The sequence below is a fragment of the Petaurus breviceps genome, unplaced genomic scaffold (assembly GCF_028583685.1).
Source record: "Petaurus breviceps papuanus isolate PSGF00001 unplaced genomic scaffold, PetGlider_PUasm1.0 187, whole genome shotgun sequence".
Taxonomy (NCBI): Eukaryota; Metazoa; Chordata; class Mammalia; order Diprotodontia; family Petauridae; genus Petaurus; species Petaurus breviceps.
In genome coordinates this window covers 6,324,386-6,339,749 of record NW_027185799.1, presented here as the reverse complement: position 1 = coordinate 6,339,749, position 15,364 = coordinate 6,324,386, and the positions used below count along the sequence as shown (strand labels likewise).

Below are 15,364 nucleotides of genomic sequence, written 5' to 3'. Positions count from 1 at the left end.
TGGTAGTGGCAAACCCTGAGGACGTGCTTGGGGTGCTTGCCGCTACAGACACACACCCCAGGACCTCCACCCTAGACTGCAATCCAGATCCAAGCAGGTTAAAGCAAGAGCGATTACCCCTCAGACTGGTCCTTGGTCCCCCTACACTGCAGGCCAGGAGCTGAAGCCACCACGTGGTGCTGGCAAGCTTTGCTGGTGTCTAAGCAGTTTCTTGCCCCAGGGGTAAAAGCCATGCACTCCCACTTACTGGTCCCAAAGTCCAGACTGCACTGGCCTCTCACCTTGTCCTTCGCATCTATGTATTGATAAATCTGGAAATGACCACAGCTGCTGCTGATCTGGAGTCCCTCTGGCAGGCGGCTGGTCAGGCCCGCCCTGGGGCTAAAGCCTTGGTGTGGTGCTGGGCTTGGCTCCCAGAGTGCTGCGCTGGCCAATTCATGCCGGCCTGCCAGGCTGTCCTCAGTGGGAGGTTAGCTTCTCTGTGTCATTATGTGGGTTCTGCAGCTCCAAAGTTTGTTTAGAGTCCCCCTTTTACATGGATTGGGGAGGGTGGAAGCCAGAGCCGCAGGAAGGTCTTGCTTCTACTCTGCCATCTCAAAATCCATATATTCTTACTAACCAGGGTAAGACACTAGTTCTTGAGCAAGACAAATGGGGCGGAGTCAAAATGGCATAGTAGAAGCAGGACCTCTGCAGGGCTCTGGCTTCCACCTTCTCCAATCCATGTAAATGGGGACTCTAAACAAACTTTGGAGATGTAGAACCCACAAAATGACACACAAAAGCTAACATCCCACTGAGGACAGCACAGCAGGCTGGCAGGAATCAACCAGCGCAGCGCTCTGGTTGCCCAGTCCAGGTCCCTGTGAGCTGGAGGTTTTAACCCCAGGGTGGGCTTGACCAGCCACCAGCTGGAGGGACTCCAGATCACCAGCAGCTGTGGCCATTTCCAGATTCATCAACACATATATGTGAAGGACAAAGTGAGAGGTCAGTGCAGTGTGGACTTTGGGACCAGTAGTTGGGAGTGTGTCAACTTTTGCCCCAAGGGCAAGAAGCCACTGAGACACAGCACCACATTACAGCTTCAGCTCCTGGCCTGAAGACTGTAGGGGGATCAAGCAACCAGTCTGAGGGGTAATCACTCTTGCTTTTACCTGCTTGGATCTGGATTGCAGTCTAGGGTGGAGGTCCTGGGGTGTGTGACCAGCTTGCCAGAGCATGTGGAGGCCTCAGAGAAGGCACCCAACTAGTACCTCTGTCATCTGAGAAAATCTCAGCGTTTGGGATTGATGTTCCCCTGTCTCGTGGCAGAGTCCTACTGTGGCAAAAAGCCCTGGGGTCAAGTGACTGAGGAGAGACATGACCAGACAAAAGAAGCAAAACAAACAGAAGACTCCAAGATTAGACTCATATTTGGGAGACAAAAAGGAGCAAAGCATGGAGGAAGACAGTGAAGTCAGAACTCCCACATCAAAAGCTTCAAAGGAAAATATGAGCTGGTTACAGGCCACAGAGGATCTTAAGAAGCAGATAAGAGAAATGGAGGGAAAATTGGGAAGAGAAATGAGAACAATCTAAAAAAATTATGAACTGAGAGTCAACAGCCTGACTGAGGAAAACCACACTTTAAAAAACAGACGGAATCAATTGACAAAGGATGCTCAAAAAGGCGATGAGGAGAGGAATGCCTTGAAAAGTCGAATTTGCCAGGTGGAAAAAGAATATCAAAAGCTCAATGAGGAAAATAGTTCCCTCTGATTTAGATTGCAGCAAAGGGAATGTAGTGACTTTAAGAAAAATCAAAATGATGTTAAACAGATCCAGATAAATGAAAGAATAGAAGGCAATGTGAAATATCTCATGGGAAAAACTACTGACCTGGAAAATAGATCCAGGAGAGATAATTTAAAAATTATTGGACTACCTGAAAGCCATGATTAGGGAAAGAACCTAGAAATCATTCTCCAAGAAATTCTCAAGGAAAATTGCCCTGATATTTTAGAAACAGAAGTCAAAATAGAGGTTGAAAGAATCCACAGATCACCTCTTCAATAAGATCCCAAAAAGACAACTCCTAGGAATATTATAGCCAGGTTCTGGAATTCCGAGATCAAGAAGAGAATATTAGGAGCAGCCAGGAAGAAACAATTTTAATATTGTGGAAACACAAGCAGGATAACACAGGAGCTGGTAACTTCTACACTGAGGGATCTAAGGGCCTGGAATAGGATATTGTGGAGGGCAGAGGATCTGGGATTAAAATCAAGAATCACCTACCCAGCAAAACTAAGTATCATCTTTTAGGGGAAAATATGGTCATTCAGTGGAATAGAGGACTTTCAAGCATTCTTAATGAAACATCCAGAGTTGAATAGAAAATTTGACATCCAGATACAAGAAGCAAGAGAAGCTTGAGAAGGTAAATAGTGAAAAGAAATCATAAGCAATGGATCAAAGTTGAACTGTTAACATTCCTACATGGAAAAAATGATAATTGTAACTGATGAAACTTATCTCAGTATGAAAATAGTTGAAGGGAATATATACACACACACATACATACATACATATATAGGCGGGTATATGGGCATATGAATACACGTGTGAATGTGTGTATATATGCTTACAGGTACACATAGATAGAGGGCACAGGACCAATTTGATAGGAAGGGATGTTAATTAACAGGGGAAATTAAGAGGTGAGAGAGGGATATAATGAGAGGATATGGAGAGAGACAGAATGGGGTAAACTATCTCATAAAGAAGAGGCAAGGGGCAGCCAGGTAGCACAGTAAGAGCACTGGCCCCAGAGTCAGGATGACCTGGAATCAAATCTGGGCTCAGACACTTAGCACCCACCCAGAAACACCTGGCCATGTAACCTTGAGCAAGTTACTTAACCCGGATTGCAAAAAAAAAAAAAAAAAAAGGGGGGGGGGGGGGGGGAATACATATGTTAATTGCTATTTCATTGGTGGTGAATTCACCTCATTTTTGATGGTGCTGTTTTGGTTTTCTTCTTTTTCTTTTTTAAATCAAATTAGCCAATGACTTATCATTTTTTCTCTCTCTCCATAAAATCTCTTCCTAGTTTTATTTATTAATTCAATGATTTTCTTTCCCTCCAATTTATGTCTGTGTCTGAACTTTCTAAATATAAATTTAAATTTATTTAAATAAATATAAATTTAAATTACAATAGAGGGAAAGAATAGGAAGGCAAAAGGGAATGGGTCAACCTTATTCTCATTGAATTTGGCTCCGGGAGGAAATGAAATACACACTAAATAGGGTATCTCACCCTACCAGAGAGTAGGGGGAAGGGGATGAGAGGGGGGATGATGGAAAGGAGGGCAGGCTGGGGGAGAGGGAAGTTGGAAGTGCTCACTTTTGAAAAGAGATGGGATCAAAGTAGAGAATAGAACAAGTGGGTGGTGGGATAGGAGGGAGGGAAATATAATCAGTCTTTTGCAATATATCTACTATGTTAATGTTTTGCGTTAGCTACACATATACAATCTATACTGAACTGCTTATCTTCCCTGTAATGGGGTGACAAGGGAGGAAGGGAATGAATCTGGAATTCAAAGTTTTAAAATCAAACATTTAAAATTATATATACGAGGGGTGGCCATGTAGCACAGCAAGTAAGAGCACCGCCCCCATGTTGGGATGACCTGGAGGATAGAATGCGGGCTCAGATACTTAGCACCACACCCAGAAATAACTGGCCATGTAATGTTGAGCAAGTTCTTTAACCCCAATTGCTGAAAAAAAAATAAAAAAATATATATATATATATATATACACACACACACACATACACACATATACATATACACTATTATTGATACTATCTTACATGTAACTGGGAAAGAAGATATACAGGCACTGGGGCATAGAGATCCACCATGCCCTACTGGAAAAGTTGAAGGGGGTATGGGAGAAGATATGGGAGAGAGCAAATTGGAGGAGGAGATATGCTGTCGGGCTGCTCTTCTGGGGTGGTGGGTAGGGGGAAAATGGGGAGAAAATTTGTAACTAATAATCTGGTGGAAATTAATGATGTAAATAAGAAGTTAATAAAACATTTCAAAAATGAAAAAAAAAAGACCTGTTCTTCAGCTACGGATTACTTTGGGCAGTGGTTCCCTTTTCTTCTGAGACTGTGTTGTAGAAAGCAACTCCTACTAGACAATTGCCACATAAAGCAAAGATTCTCAGAATCATCAGGTAGCCATCAGTTCTGGTAATGTTCATTTCCCAGAATTTTCATTAGTTTCCTAAGCTCAGGGAAGCAAGTATAAAACATAAAATTCAGACACAGACATAAAATTTTGGCCGAGTCTAACTTAGGCAAGTATATTTTACTTTTCTACCCACGTAAGTTGTTGGGAAAGAAGGGCAGTGAGCCCCTTTTCTTGCTAGGAAAGCCAGTATGGGATATTTCCCAAGAAAGATAATATGTCTAGAAAATAATCTAGAAACCAGTTTTGGCTCTCCTTGTAGCCCAGAGCATGGCCAGCTTTTCCTAGTTCAGTCAAGTTTTTTCAACACAAGACCCAGTCAAACAACACCACTGTAACATAATAGCTAGGCTACCATGTACCTTATCAGCACTTGGTAAAATATTCAGGCTTTCTACCTTGTATCTCATTCCAATGAAACCTGAATGCAAACTCAATTTCTGTACAATTTTACATATGTTAATTGCTATTTCATTGGTGGTGAATTCACCTCATATTTGCTGCTGCTGTTTTGGTTTTCTTCTTTTTTTTTTTTTTAAATCAAATTAGCCAATGACTTATTTTTTTTCTCTCTCCATAAAATCTCTTCCTAGTTTTATTTATTAATTCAATGAATTTCTTTCTCCCCAATTTCATTATTTTCTCCTTAGATTTTCAGGGTTTCAATTTGGTGTTTGATTGGGGATTAAAATTTTTTTTTTCTAGGGTTTTATTTTTTAGTTGCATGCTCAATTTATTGATCTGCTCTTTCTCTATTTTATTGATGTAAGCATTTAAAGATACAAATTTTCTCCAAGTACTGCTTTGGCTGCACCCCAAAAATTTTGGTATGTTCACTCATTGTTGTTATTCTCTTTAATGACAATTCAGATTTTTAAGGAGTTTTTATCAGTGGAATTTTTTTTTTTTTTGCTTCTTTTACATTTGTTCTATTGTGTGTGTGTGTTTTTTAATGGGGTTATTTTTTTACTTTTATTTTGTGCCTCCTTTGCCAATTATTGACTCTGTTTTCCATAATTTTCTTGCTTTGCTCTCATTATTCCCTCCCCCCATTTTTCCTTTACCTCTCTTATTCGACTTTAAAAAAAAATCCTTTTTTGTGGTCTTCCAATGATTCTTCTTGGACCTAAGATCAATTCATATTTTTTCTTGGAGTCTTTTCATATAGTTTTTATTTTTGACATTGTTGTCTTCTTTTGAGTTTCCATTTTGATCCTCCCTGTCACCATAGTAACTTTCCATAGCCATATTCTTTTCCCCCCTCCTTCTTTCTAATTTTTCCAGTCTATGACTCAACTATTAACTTTACAATAATGTTGGTTTCTGCTGTCATGATAGAGGGAACCTATTCCCAAGCTTCAGGATATTTGTGCTGCTATTTTCAGAGCTAGTTCTGGGGGCTCTTAAATTTTCATTTCTTTCAAGGAGGCATGATCTAAGGAGAGGCACAGTCACTGCTCTCCTCGCCTGTTCTTTGGTCTTTGAATTACCATAAGCACTCTTTTCTGTGCTGGAACTGTGACCAGTGTTTCTGTTCCTTCTAGTGACCCTGAACCACATACAGTCATTGCAACAGAGCACTGTTTCCAGTGCCAGCAAAGAGTCCACTGTAATCTCCTTTTGACTAGGTATCTGACGCCCTCATCATCTGTGGGCTGAGGGTTCAGGAAGCTGTCACCATTGATTTAGTCACACCACCCCCCTTTAAGGTCTGCTGCTGACTTGCTAGGGCATGGCCTGGGCTGGACTGCATTCTTATCTCAGCCCAGTGAGACAGATCTTTCCTTCCAACCTTCTAAGTTCTCTTGAACTAAAAAATTGTTTCACCTCATCCTTTTATTGCTTCTGTCACCCTAGAATTCATTTTGAGGTGCTATTTTTACTATTACTTGGAGGTGAATTTGTGACAGCTCATACAAATCCCTGCCTTTATCTACCATCTCTGTCCTTCACTTTTCATCCCAACTCCCCACATCCAGTGAGTTGCCAAGTCTTATAAATAATATTACCACAACCCCTCCTGAACTTAAACCTTTCTTTCAACTCACACAGACTCTTTCCCAGTTCAGACTTTCACTACCTCTTGCTCTACCTATTGCAAAAGGTAGATGTACCTGCTTCTTCTCTTGCCTATCTCTAGCACCTCTTGCACATAGCTACTAAAATGGCATTTCTAAAGGAAAGGTCTAAAAGTGTTATATGCCTGCTCAAGAATATTCAGTGGTTCCCTATTTTCTAAAGGAAAAAATACAACCTCTTCTGTTTTAAGCTTAAGACTCTTCACATTCCAGATCCTGCTCATCTTTCCAGATTATTTCCCCCGACACAATTCTTCCCCTTTCACTTCCCCCTTTCACTTTCAGTCAACATCCTAGTAAAGCTGGGCTTTATGATCTTACCCACATGCATACTCTGTCTCCTCATGTCCACCTTTTGAATTCTCTAGTTGCCTTCAAGGCTTAGCTCAAGTCATTTCTCAAATAAAGTATTTCTTGAACTACCCAGTTATTGCCACCTCCCCCCAAAATAAACATTTTTAAACTTTGTATATATTTCAGCCCATTACAATGTAAACTCCTTCAGGGTAGGGATGGTTTGATTTTTGTCTCTTTCTCATCAGGGCCTAGACACTGTACTACACATTGTAGGAGCTTAATAAATTCCTAATCAACAACAGAAAGGGCATGTCATGGTAAGAGCATTGCATTTGGAGTCAGATGATGAGAAATTGAATCCTGCATATACTATTACTACCTATGTGACCTTGGGTAGACAGCTGGACTTTACTTGGCCTACATTTCTTCATGAAAAAAAGAGGAAATAGAAATTCATGATGACTACTATCCCATTGTTGTTGTTCAGTCATATCCAACTCTTTATGTCCACATTTGATATTTTCTTGCAAAAGTCCTGAAGTGGTTTGCTATTTCTTTTCCAGCTCATTTGACAGATGAGGAAACTGAGGTAAACAGTTTTAAGTCATTTGGCCAGGATCACACAACTAGTAAGTATATGGAACCAGATTTGAACTCAGTTCTTCCTGGCCTGATCTGACACTCTCTATTTTACCACCTAACTGCTTCCTAGCATCTCATCCAACACTAAATGGCAGAATCTGATAATGCTGTCTACTTAAGAAAAGAGGTAAAAGCTACCTAAATGTTATCATATACCCATATCATTTAGATATTCCACCCTATCATTGATGGTATTAGAAAATATCACACATACAAAAGCTAATTAGAAGCTTCCTGTATGAGTTACTACCAAGATGGTAGGAACACTCAGTGCTACATTGGGTCAACCAAGCCATTTTGGAATATGTGCTTCAACTGTATCCGACTTAAAGTCATCTTCCTCTTTAGTCCTGTCTAACTTTGTACTCATTTAACAATTTATAGACATATTCTACCTCTCAGACCATTTTGTGAGAATAAATCAGTGAGGTTGGAGAGAAAGGAGGTCAGTGGGAGGAAGCAAGTATTATAAGATTTCCATTCAATAAGTCTGCCATACTAAACACACATAAACACACACATATACATATATACATATTTATGTGTTTATATTTAAATATGTGTGTTTGTATGAGATTCTTTTAAGTTGAATCATCATTGACATTTTCTCTAACACTTTCTTAAGTCTAGACAATAAACGAAACAAGAAATCCACCCCCTAAATGTAATACTGCCAGTTTCTGAGGTATAAGTACTTACACTGAAAATCTAACAATTTGTTCTAGAGAACTGGTTCAAGTTGCCTCCAGCTCATCGCTGTAATTCATATACATTCCATTTTGGAACAAAATATAGGGTTAAAGGTCATCCTCCAACAAGATATCTTCCAAGTGTATTTTAACAATATACAGAATTACTCTACCTGTTTTTTGTTCATTTATCGTCTGAACATCATGTGATTTTAAAAAGGCCGTATATGCTGTCCAAAGAGGTCACCCCCCCATCCCTTTTCCAAATGAAGAATCTGAATCTCAAAGGGAATTATTTGCTCAATGTTATACAGTTAGTGAGGTGCAGAGCAAATTAAAAATATATGTGTGTATGTGTATTTCCCGCAATTACATGTTAAAATAATTTTACATTGTTTTTTAAGCTTTGACTTCCAAATTCCATCCCTCCTTCCCTTTCTTACCTCCCCATTCCCTGAGATGGTAAGCACTATGACACATGTGATACATGCACAATCATACAAAGCATTTACATATTAGTTATTTTGTAGGGGAGAGAGAGAGAGGAAAATAATTTCTTTCTCTGGAGATGGATAGTAAGTTTCATCATGAGTCCTTTGGGATTATTTTGGATCATTGTATCACTAACAATAACTAAGTCATTCAGAGTTCTTCATCTTACAATATTGCTGTTACTGTACAATTGCTGTATTGCTGTATAATGTTCTCCTGGTTCTACTCACTTCACTTTGCATCAGTTCATATAAGTCTTCCCAGAGTTTTTCTTCAGGTGTCCTGATCATCTTTTGTTTTAGCATAATAATATTCCATCACAATCATATAAAACATCTTTTTATCCATTGCCTGATTGATGGGAATCCCCTCATTTCTAATTTTTAACCACCACAAAAAGAGTTGCTATGATGTGTGTGTGCATGTGTGTGTGTGTGTGTGTGTGTGTGTGTGTGTGTGTATGTGTGTTTAAGTAGGACCTTTCCCCTTTTAAAAATCTCTTTGGGATATAGACCTAGCAAGGGTATTGCTAGATTAAAGGGTATGCAGGCCTTCAGTCATAGTTAAAAATTGCTCTCCAGAGTGGTTGGGTCATTTCACAACTCCAGCAGTAGTGTATTAGTGTACCAGTTTTCCCATATCCCATCCAACATTTATCATTTTCTTTTTTTTTTGTCATATTAGCCAATATGATAGATGTGAAGTAATACCTCAAAATTGCTTTAATTTGCATTGCTTTATTGCTTTATATTGCATTGCAGTGATTTTTTTTTTTGCCTGTAACTATAGAAAGCTTTGACTAATTTGTCTAAAACCTACCTGTTCATATCCTTTGACCATTTGTCAATTTGGGAGTGCTTGTTTTCTTATAAATTTGATTCAATTTTCTATATATTTGAGAATTGAGGTCTTTAACAGAGATATTGCAAAAATTCCCCTCCCCCCAGTTTTCTGTTTGCCTTCTAATTTTGGTCGCATTGGTTTTGTTTATTTGAAAACTTTTAAATTTTATGTAATCAAAATGATCTATTTTATATTTTGTATTGCTCTCTATATCTTTCTTGTTCTTAATTTATTGTCCCTTTTTATATATCTGACAGGTAAACTATTTCATATTCTCCCAATATGCTTGTTATCTGTGTAAATATGCATAGATACATATGTGTAAATTACATACCCATTTTGATCTAATATTGGTATATAGCATGAAATACTTTTCTGTACCTAATTTCTGGCATACTGCTTTTCAGTTTACTCAGTAGTTTTTTGTCAAATAATGACATTTGGGATTTGGGTTTGTATCTTTGGGTTTATCATGTATTGGGTTTATTGTATATTATATTTCCATGATCACTTACTACAATGCATTGTGTGCCTATTCTATTCCACTTATCTACCACTCTATTTCTTAGCTAGTACCAGATTGTTCTGATAATTACTGCTTTATGATACAATTTGAGATCTGGTATGACTAGACTACCTTCCTTCACATTTTTTTTTCATTGATTTCCTTGATATTATTTGCCATCTGTTCTTCTAGATTAATTTTGTTATTATTTTTCTACCTTTATAAAATAACTTTTTGTTAATTGGATTAATAATAGCACTGAAAAAATAGATTAATTTAGGTAGAACTATCATTTTTATTGTATTGGTTCAGCCTACCCATGAGTAATTAATATTTTTTCCATTTGTTTCAATTTGATTTTATTTGTGTAAAAAGTGTTTTTTAATTGTGTTCATTTACCTCCTTGGTATGTCTTGGCAAGTAGCCTGCCAAGTATTTTATATTGTCTACAATTATTTTAAATGGAATTTATCTTTCTCTTACTGATGGACATTGTTGATAATAAATAGAAATGCTGATTATTTGTGTGGGTTTATTTTTTATCCTTCAATTTAGCTAAAGTTCTTAATTTTTTCGACTACTTTTAAAAATTGATTCTCTAGAATTTTTAAGTATACCATAATATCATATACAAAGAGTGATAGTTTTGTTTCCTCATTGTCCATTCAAATGCCTTCAATTTCTTTTTCTTGTCTAATTTCTATAGCTAGCATTTCCAATACAACAATGAATAAGAGTTCTGATAATGGGCATCCTAGTTTCATCTCCAATTGTATTGAGAAGGCTGCTAGCTTATCCCCATTACAACTAATGTTTAATTATGGTTTCAGATAGATATTACTTATCTTTTTTGAGGTAAACTCCATTTATTCCTATATCCTCTAGTGTTTTTAGTAGGAATTGGTGTCTTTTGTAGCAGACTTTTTCTGCATATTTTGGGATAATCATATGATTTCTGTTTGTATTGTTACTGATATGATTGATCATGCTGATAGTTTACCTAATATTGAATCAGGCTTGCATTCCTGGCATAAATCCCACCTGGTCATAGTGTATGATCCTTATAATATACTGCTATGATCTCTTTGCTAGTATTTAATATTTTTTTGTAACGATATCATTAGGGAAATTTGTCTTTAATTTTATTTCTCTGTTTTGACTCTTTCTGGTTTAGGTATTAGCTCCATAACTGTGTTATAAAGTAGATCTGGGAGGACTCCACCTATTTCTTCAGCAATTTCTCCAGCAATTTCTATAGCATTAGACTTCATTTTCTTTAAATGTTTGGTAGAATTTGCTTATGAATCCATATGGCCCTGGGGAATTTTTTTTTTTTAGGAATTTCATTGATGGCTCATTCAATTTCTTTTTTTTTTAAGGTTATTTAAGTATTCTATTTCCTCTTCTGTTAATGAGGGCAATTTATATTTTTGTTTTTAGCTATTCATCCATTTAATTTATATTGTCAATTTTATTGTCCTATAATTGGGCAAAATATCTCCTAATAATTATTTTTTATTTCCTCTTCATTGATGGTTAATTAACCCCTTTACTTTAAAAAAAACAAAGCTGGTCATTTTTTCCTTTTCTTTTGTTATTCAAATTAACCAATGGTTTATCTATTTTTCCCCCATAAAACCAGTCCTTTGTTATATTCTTTAGTCCAATTTTTTTAAACTTTCAATTTAATAATTTCTCCTTTAGATTTTCAGGATTTTTAATTTGGTGTTTAATTTTGGGATTTTTAATTCATTCTTTTTCTAGTTTTCTTTTAGTTGAATGCCAATTCATTGATCTGCTCTTTCTCCTTATTAATGATGTAAGCAATTAGAGATATAAATTTTCTTCTAAGTACTGTTTTGATTATATCCCATATATTTTGGTATACTGTCTTTTTGTTATAATTCTCTTTAATGATATCAATTGCTTTTATGATTTATTCTTTGACTCAGTTATATTTTAGGATTAGATTACTTAATTTCCAGTTAATTTTGAGCTGTCTTTACCACTGTCCATTTTTGGATATAATTTTTATTGTATTATGGTCTGAAAAGAATACAATTAATATTTCTGTTTTTCTGTATTTGTTTTTCAGGTTTTTTGTAACATAATTCATGGTCAGTTTTAGAGTAGGTATCATGTACTGATGAGAAAAAAAAAGTATATTTCTTTCAATTCCCATTCAATTTTCAACAGAGATCTATCATATCTAACTTTTCCATAATTTTATTCACCTCCTTAATTTCTTCCTTGCTCATTTTTGGTTAGATTTATCTAGCTGTAAGGGGGGAAAGGTGAAGTCCTCCCACTAGTATAGTTTTATTGCATATTTCCTTCTCTAACTCATTTAACTTCTTCAAAAATCTAGATGTTATACCATTTGGTGTGCATATGTTTTGTATTGATATAACTTCATTGTCTATGGTACCTTTCAGCAAGATATGGTTTATTTCCTTATTTCTTTTAATTGGATCTACTTTTGTTTTTGATTTTTCTGAGATCATGATAACTCTCTCTGATTTTTTTGAAATGTTTTAGCTTAAGCATAATAGATTCTGTTCTAGACCCTTACTTTTACTCATGGACAAGGATGGACTATGATCTTCTTTGAGGTGGTAGCATGTACCTCAACTAATTCATGGCTCAAAGTATAGAGGTCTTTATTATTAATGTAGACATAGAGAAATTACAATTTCATAAAATACTTCATAATAGATAGACTTCCTCAAAAGCTGATATAGGGTAATCTCAGAACTACACTATTAGAGGAGCCAATAATTGGCTCAGTCTGGGTCTAATTCTCATTACCAGCTTTTCCTTGCCATCCACAAATAAGCATAGACCATTGGGTTCCTTACTCAGGGTTACTTGCTTTCAGGACAATATACATCTCATAGGACCGTATACATACATCTCATGTGTCAGTGATGGACACATGCAACTAACATATTAACATCTTTGTTCTATTGTATTTTTATTTATTTTTAATTATTTCTTTGTTACATTTTAATCTAGTTAAGCCTAATTTTAGGAGTAATATAGACCTCATGTGACTTCAGGCCATGATTTTTTTTTTAATCCCTTTGGACTGCAGCATATTACCAACTAAGATTTGCACATAGTAATTGGCATAAAATTATTATATAGGGAATGTACAATTGAAAAGTAATTTTGAACAATCATTTAGAACAAGAGATAACAGATGGAAAACTTGATCCTTAAAATATTAAAAGAAAATTCTTAGACAAAGTTCTCCAGTTCATTGGATAGTTCTTCTACAGAAGTTAAAAGGCCACCAAATAATGGATTGGGGGATAGGGGAGAACTTCCTGGGCCACATAAGAGTTTTGCTAATGACTTCACTCTGCTTCTGACAGAAATTATAGGGTCAGTATGATAATTAAAGCCATTTGTCATTTCTACCTCTATAATATCTGTCTTCTATGTCCCGTTTTTCTCTCCTCACATAGCCACCACCCTGGTTTAGTCCCTCATTACCTTTTACTAGAACCAGTGTTTTTTTTTTCTCTGTTCTCTCTGCCTTGAGTTTCTCCTAACTCCAACCCATCCCCACATAGATACCAAGATGATTTTGTAAAGGTATAGATCAATCCACATCACACCCACTGCTCAATACACATTTGTACTTCCTTATTATTTTGAAGATCAAATATAATCCTCTCCGTCTGGCATGTGACGCTCTTCATGAGCAGTTTCTTTCTCTCTCTGTACTCTCACATATCACTCACCTTGACATTTTCTGTCATATAGGCCTACTTGCCTTTTCTTACATGATGCTCCCCCTCATTTCTTATCCCTTTGCATTGGCTGTATCCCATCCCTCCTATTGTCCCTTCTTACCTTTACCTCCCAGAATCTCTTGCTTCCTTCAAGAGCAAGCACAATTACCACCTTCTGTAGGAGGCCTTTCCACTCTACCCAGATACTTCAGTCTTCTATAATGCTACCTTCAATTTATTCCATACTTATCCTATTTGTATATTTATGATGATCCCCATGGAAGGTGAGCTTCTTGAGGATAGATACTATCTTTGCTTTAAAAAAAAAAAAAAAAGAAAATTCTAGTGCTTAGTACAGTGCCTGACATAGTAAGTACTTAATTATACCTTCTATGTCTTCATTGGGTCCTCATGAAATACCCTTTAGGCATATTTCTGTGATTGATGCCAGGGGTAACATGGTCAATGTGGAGGGGGAAGAGAAAGAAAAAAAACACTCTCTATCATCTCCCAAAAAGTGATTTTTCCTCTGGTGTGTGGATTTCTCAGCTCCTAAATTTGAAATCCTCTCCAACTAATCTGACTGGCTTCAAAGTAACTTGTTCTCTTTACGTTTAGCCCAAAAGGCATTACTTGATTTTCAATCAATCACAAAATATTTCCTATGTGTGGCACATTCTGTCTTTGCCAATGATTAAAATCTCTAATGTGTTTTTTCAACTTGACTAAAGTTTTTTGTCAGTTGTGACTTCTGGGTTTTCTGTAATTAATTGGTGGTAGAGGCCTACTCCCAGCCTAACAGATGTATGGACTCACAACTGGAGCCAACACCACAAATTCGATCTGTATCCATTTGCTTAGTAAACAAACAACACAACCAAAAGGCAACAGAAGAAAACATAGGAAGCAAGCAGACAAACCAAACAACAACAACAACAAAACAATGAAAACAGTCTACTCAGGTACCAGGTTTTCCTTCCTCCTAGGATTTTAATAAAGTAGAACATTTAAAAAACTCTGTGAAATTTTTTTGAAGATAAGCAGACTGACATGAAGAGGTTAACAGTTCACTTTCATTACATGTAGAAGAGAGTTAAGGATGAAGCTCAGATTGGTCACTTAAGTATTTTAAATATATCTACTCTGTGATCATTGGGGATACAAAGCAAAAAAAAAAAAAAATACGTAATTCCTACCCTCTGGTAGCCTATAGTTTATTAGATCACAATGAGAGATCACAATGAATCAATGGTATAGAAACATATTTAGGGTACTGTGTATGCTAAATGCTGGATATAAAAAAGAGAGTCCTTTCTCTTGAAGAGTTTTCATTCAACTAGGGGTATACAATATGAATTCCAGACAAAACGCTCTAGATAAATTTAAGGAGGGAGAAAATATTTTCATTTGGGTGGGGTAATTACAGGGAAAACGGAAAGTTCATGGAAGAAGTGGCATCTGAGCTAAATCTCTCCCATAATCCATAATGGGTATCTACAGTGATTCTAACTGATTGACAAGGCCTGAAAAAAAAAAAACAAAACTTGGAATTGAGTTTCAGGTACTAACTTGTGTATTCCATATTGAAGCAAGTAACCATTGTGCTTCAGGGCATTTAGGAGGAAAACATTGAGAATGAACATAGAGATGCCAAGGGAAGGAAAGGAAAGAATTAAGAAAGAACAGAAAGGAAGAAGGGAAGGAAGGGAGAAAGGGAGGGAGGGAAGAAGGAAGAAAGGAAGAAAGAAAAAAAAGGAGAAAGAAAGAAGGAATGAAGGAAAGAAGGAAGGAAGGAAGGAAGGAAGGAAGGAAGGAAGGAAGGAAGGAA

At 36.6% G+C, this 15,364-nt stretch overlaps 1 long non-coding RNA gene across 4 annotated transcripts in view; it reads left to right on the top strand.

The window, feature by feature from the left end:
* Nucleotides 1-15,364, top strand: part of LOC138163165 (uncharacterized) — a 37,460-nt gene that overhangs the window by 7,915 nt on the left and 14,181 nt on the right. For 2 of the 4 annotated variants that reach the window (XR_011168813.1, XR_011168812.1), the window contains exon 2: nt 7,189-7,254. The exons of the other annotated variants lie outside the window; for them this stretch is intronic. This is a non-coding gene — a long non-coding RNA (uncharacterized lncRNA). The remainder of the gene's footprint in view (nt 1-7,188; nt 7,255-15,364) is intronic. 4 annotated transcript variants of the gene reach the window in all.